Source organism: Ipomoea nil, unplaced genomic scaffold, assembly GCF_001879475.1.
Source record: "Ipomoea nil cultivar Tokyo-kokei standard unplaced genomic scaffold, Asagao_1.1 scaffold0415, whole genome shotgun sequence".
In the NCBI taxonomy this organism is placed as follows: Eukaryota; Viridiplantae; Streptophyta; class Magnoliopsida; order Solanales; family Convolvulaceae; genus Ipomoea; species Ipomoea nil.
The window spans coordinates 787,358-792,845 of NW_017616843.1; the positions used below are offsets into that span (position 1 = coordinate 787,358).

At 35.5% G+C, this 5,488-nt stretch overlaps 1 non-coding gene across 1 annotated transcript; it reads right to left on the reverse strand.

Annotated features, from left to right (window-relative positions):
• Positions 1–3,826: 3,826 nt before the first annotated feature.
• TRNAI-UAU lies at positions 3,827–3,900 on the reverse strand. The gene has a single exon. It is a non-coding gene; the product is annotated as a tRNA-Ile (tRNA).
• Between the last annotated feature and the right edge of the window lie 1,588 nt (positions 3,901–5,488).

A 5,488-nucleotide genomic window follows, 5' to 3' on the forward strand; every position in this document is an offset into this window, starting at 1 on the left:
GGTAAGGCTCGCTATATATAGCATGGCAAATTATGCCCCGGAAACGTGTTCACCGTGAATGGTGAACACAAGGCCAAACGACGTCGTTTTTAGGCAAAAAAAAAAAAAAAAATCGCGGATGTGGAGTTAACGGCGCGCGTTGATCAAATTATGAATTTTCTGTTATGAGATTATGAATTTTCATAAAATTCATAATCTCATAACAGAAAGTTCATAATCTCATAACAGAAAATTCATAATCTCATAACAGAAAATTCATAATCTCATGGTTCCAAAGTGAATGTGTAGGCATGGTTCCAAAGTGAATGTGCAGGCATTGATTCATAATTTATGAATGTCCGTGATTTCGGACGGGAATGTGTAGGCATGGTGTAATACCCACAACCTTATAAATAAAATATATATATGTTTAGTAAATGAGGTCAACAAGTCAAAGCTTATTAAAATTTGATATTAGATAAAATTACTAAATTACCCTTCTCTACCCTTAAAGATTAAGGAATCTCTTGGTCTTGGAGAAAGATCTCTTTTAAAAGAAGATAAGGAGAATTTACTAGAGAGATAGGGGAAGGAAAAATCTTGAAGCTTTGATCTCCATCTTCTTCAAGTTTAGGTCTCAGGTCTCAAGTTATTGGGAGTATTCTAGGTGAGTTTGATCTCCATTTTTTCACTCTTTTTGAGTTGGGTTTATCATTTGAACCCTAAGATTAATGTTTGAAAATATTAGAGATTTTGACAAGGAGTATTTGAGCGAGTTTAATAGCTAAGATTTGGATGTTTTTAGGTAAGTGGTTAATTCTTCTCTCCTTATTTTGCAAAACCCATATATTATCTATTTTGGAATCTCTACTACTTTGGATACCCATTTTAGGGTTAGTATGAGTTAAAAATATTTTAGACTATGATATGTTTTTGGGTATGAAATGCTAAACTGAAGTCTGGATGGAAATTGTGTTTGGGTGTGTTTTCGGAATGGATATTAAGCTAAATTATTTCTGACTGAAATTGTACATATGTATTGAGACGGTAGAGTGGTTTATAGCTGTTGCGCAAATGGGTTTGTCATGGGTTCGATTTTCTTTGCTAGCATACTGTGTGGTTTTTTTCTATACCATATGCTTTACCATATGCTTTATAAAATGGCCAAATTATTTGTGCAAAGTGAGACTTGAACTCTAAAGCTTATGCTTATTAACTTAAGTTCTTTCCACCTAAGCCATTTCAATCCCTTTGAAACTACTTTGGTAATATACCATTTTATGATTTTTTTAAAGAGTTATGGACTAAGAAAATTATTATTTTGAGAATGGTTTATACCTTGCATATTTCTTAGTTTGATAAGCTTATTATCTATTTTGGAAATATGAACTTTGTTATGTCATCTTAAGGAAATGATTTTTGCTACATCGGGCTATTTGATTATAAGAACTATTTTGATTGTTTGATCAAACTCATGAGGCAACCTACATTTTGTTATTTGTTTTGTTTGGCTTGGAACGTTCCTAATTGCTCATTCTGAATCGTCGAGCTTGACTCATTCCGAATCGTCGAGTCTTTTGAATTATTTGTTGGAACGTTCCATCCGGCTCATTCTGAATCGTCGAGCCCGACTCATTCCGAATCGTTGAGTCTTTTTGGACCATTATGCCGATAATGGTGGTTGTAGGTTGCCAATGAGTCATATGTTAAGGAATGGTTTGTGCATTTGAAAGTATTGTATTATGAAATATTGTTGATGCCCATGTAGCTAAAGTTTCTTGTTTTGTGAACTTGTGTATAGTATGATGAAAGTATTATGACTTCGATATAGTTTAAAGATCGAGTTTTGCATCGAGTTATTACTCTAAAGCTTTTTGTAATATTTTGGGTTTACTTGATCCGGGGTTGAGAGGAATACCACTTACTGGGCATTAGCTCATTATTTGTATTTTTTTTTTCCTCATGTTTCAGAGTAGTTAAGGACATGTGAATAGCACGAGCACAAGTGGTGGGTTCTTGAAGTTGACTCTTGAAACTAGGAGACTTAGTCCTAGTATTGGACCTTTATCACGGACTTTTGTTTATTTGGATATTCTCTTTGACCCTTTGTATTTTTTGTAAACCATTGTGCTTGGTTTCGGTGCTTGTGATGCATTTTGGACATACTACTCTTGATTGTAAATATTTAATAGTGGATTTGATGAGTTTTTGGGAAGAACTAGTTGATTATATTTTGCCATTTTAACTGTGGAATTATCATGTATTCAAGTGTATGGTTAGGCTGCGTATTGTTACAAGTCTTCACGTAACGATACGGCCGGGTCATGGCCTAGAAGTGGGGCGTGACACATGGTTCCAAAGTGAATGTGCAGGCATGAATTCATAATTTATGAATGTCCGAAATCATTATTCACCTCAAATTAAAGTGAAACCGCAAAATGTGAAAATGAAGAAGAAAAGTCACGCAATTAATTTAAAAAAAAAAAAAAAAAAAAAAAAAAAAGATAACGGTGTACTAACACCATTGGAACCGTGTTCACCATGAATGGTGAACACGGTTCCATGGCATAACGCTCCATATAGCATGGTTTGGGCTCAAAGGTTCCCTTTAAAAATTCAAAACTATCCAATATTGAATTAATTCATTAATTAGCATTAATATATTAATTCAATATCGATAACTCCTTATCGATTTCTTTTAAAATTCTCAGTATTACCACGAACCATTAATGTGTGACTTTTTAGGTTCATATTCAAACTAGCAACGAGTAATATTTAATAACTCATTATTAAATAATTTGTAAGTTATGAGTGACACCTAGCAGTATGTCATGACTACCTAGTTGACAATGAATATATTTATATATTATAATGAACCTTTCTGTTACAAATATCACGCAACATTTCTTCCACACAACACTTGTTCTAAATCAGGTAAAGGTTATGATCAAACTTGGTCAAACCCATAAATTTGGTCAATATGTTTATTCAATATTCTTAAGCGGAAGACCAACTTCATTATTCTCTATAACACAAAAGAAGGAGAAAATAGAAAAGAGAGAACACTGTTTCATTGAGAGATGAACTAACAGTTTACAAAAGAGAAGCTAGCTTTGTTTATATAGTGAAGATAACAGAAGGGAAATGGAATTAACTAACTGAAGCTGTTTTCCTAACTAACCTATAACAGAAAGTGGTTAGTCCTCTAATACTCTAAGCAGAAGTCCAACTTCATTATACTCTGATCAGAGATCCTCGTTGTATGATTATTGCATAGACTAGAACATCCTTGTTACCACAAGGCGGTGGGTTCTCTATTAACTGACACATGTCTTCGTACAATATTGAACTAGGCCACCAAGTACAATTATAGTCACATAAGGAACAAAAAACGCATACTGGCAAAAACTAATCCACCATATGTACGAGACAATCATGTCGTCTCAAGTCAAAGGATTATTACATACTTGTAATATACAACATACCGATGACACGTAGGTAAACACTATGCAATACGTTGTAGTCAGTCATTGTTCAATGACTTGTTCTCTAACAATCATCCACTTGTTCTCATAGAGAATGACATGAGACTCACCATAAGAAAGACAATGTGCTAGTCTTTATCAGAATTCTAATGCGCAATTAGACCTCCTATGACTATGAACATTTTTACAATACTTCATTTATTAATTCTTCGTCACTTCATTTATATACATTTGTTTTATAGTTGTAAAATAATTATCTTATGAACATTTTTACAATACTTCATTTATTAATTCTTCGTCACTTCATTTATATACATTTGTTTTATAGTTGTAAAATAATTATCTTTTAAGGGAAATTGGACTGGTCCCGGCGGGGCTCGAACCTGCGACCTTCGACTCATAAAACCAACGCTCTAACCAACTGAGCTACAGGACCACTTATTAAAAATCAACATTTTTTATTTTATATACGAAGGGACGACCATGGAACGCTAGCGATGCCTTTGTGTCCGTCCCGTGCCCAATCCACGCATGTTACGAGGATGAGCACGCGACGAAATGCGAATACGTTAAGCCATCAATGAGGTTGTAAAATCTCCTATATGAGAAGTAGAGCTAACTATTCTGTTTGAACTCCGGTGGTGAGGCTTAGATTCTGTGGGCTGAAAATGTTTGAGAAAGATTAGAACATACACTATCTTGTAAAGAATCATGAGTATTACATAGTCAATGGTTTTATTCAAGTATTTTAAAAAAAAAAAAATCAATGCCACCCAATGTACTTGTGACACCTCGAAAATTTATCCCTTAAACGGAATTAATTATTTAATTAATTCTAAACTTGCTTTGCAAAATCTCTTCCTAATTTCCTTATCTAAATAGTCGGAGGACTTAAATTGACCAAATTCATTGGTCAATTGAATTAGTCAAAGAGAAAGACATTGTGCTTTATGCTTTGTACCTAGCTTTTGATGTCATCCTAACCTTTTTGAGAATAAGGGAGGTTATTCTAGTCTTTTCAACCCTTACTTGATATCAAAGCTATTACCCTAACACCACTACCCTTGTATTTCCCACATTAGGCAAGAAACACATAACTCTCTACCTTCTCTCTAAAATCTTAGCTTCTTCTCCAAGCTAAACCAAAACCTCTCCCCAATCTTGCCAAGAACCCTTCAAGATTCCAACTTTCATCCACCAAGATCATAGGAGGAGTAAGGCTTAAGCTTAGCTAGTGTTTTTAGTTAGTTTCTCCTTATCTTATCGGAAAAAGGGAGATGTGCGCAGAGAAAAGGAAAGGAAAAATATACTAGAAAAGAAGAACTGTCTCATTAAGCTCAAAGAGGAAGGTTATAGAGAGACTTTATACATTGAGAAGAAAAAGGCGCCAAATATGGTTACAACCGAAAAAGGGAGTTTATTGATTTATTTGGCCTTCATCTCTTTGTTGCAACTGCTCCTTCAATACCCCCCCTCCCCCCCCCCTCCCCCCCCCCCTCCCCCCCCCCCCCCCGTAAGCTGGAATATACATGTTATGTGTTCCCAGCTTAGATACGAAGGTCCGAAAAAATGAAGTAGGGAGAGGTTTGGTTAGGCCATCAGCTACCTGATTCTGTGTAGAAACGGTTAACAACTTGATCAAACCTTGAGAGTACTTTTCCCTAATGACATGACAATCAATGTCGATGTGTTTTGTACGTTCGTGGAAGACAGAGTTTTCAGCTATAGCAACTGCGGACTTGTTGTCACAGAAGAGTGTTGCCGGTTTAGCCATAGGAACTCCTAAGTCTCGGAGCAGATATGCAAGCCATTGAATCTCACAAGTGGTGGCTGCAAGTGCTCGGTATTCAGCTTCAGAACCTCGATCTGGAAACCGTTGCTTGCTTTTTAGACCGCTAAGATATGAGGGAAGAACCAAGGAATATACAGTATCCAGTGACTGATTTGCGTGACTCCATACATGTTGCCCAATCTGAGTCCGAGAAAGCTTTAAGATTCAGCTCATTCTTGGAGGGATAGAATAA